Raw genomic sequence first — 243 nt, 5'->3', positions numbered from 1 at the left:
TGCACGACAAAATCAACAAGACTTTCCGCTCTGAAGGTGTCAGTGACGCTTTTAATGAAACGAGTTGGTTGTTCGGGAAAAAAAAGAGATCAGTGATAGGTAGATTAATATTATTCGACATTTACGATGTGACCGAAGTAAGTACAGATAAAGACTCTGCGTGAGTATTTTTTTTTTTTCTGAGTAAATCTTCTTTGGGTTTGCATGTTTTTGGGATAGGATTTTTGATTAGGATTGATTGAT

The 243-nt window shown here is 35.4% G+C and overlaps 1 protein-coding gene across 1 annotated transcript in view; it reads right to left on the bottom strand.

The window, feature by feature from the left end:
* The window catches only part of LOC119590515 (soluble scavenger receptor cysteine-rich domain-containing protein SSC5D-like), a 7160-nt gene that overhangs the window by 6223 nt on the left and 694 nt on the right, over nucleotides 1–243 (bottom strand). The gene's annotated exons all lie outside the window — the stretch shown is intronic.

The sequence above is a fragment of the Penaeus monodon genome, chromosome 27, assembly GCF_015228065.2.
Source record: "Penaeus monodon isolate SGIC_2016 chromosome 27, NSTDA_Pmon_1, whole genome shotgun sequence".
Taxonomy (NCBI): Eukaryota; Metazoa; Arthropoda; class Malacostraca; order Decapoda; family Penaeidae; genus Penaeus; species Penaeus monodon.
Note: the sequence above shows the minus strand (reverse complement) of the source record. Positions and strands in the feature narration are given on the sequence as shown.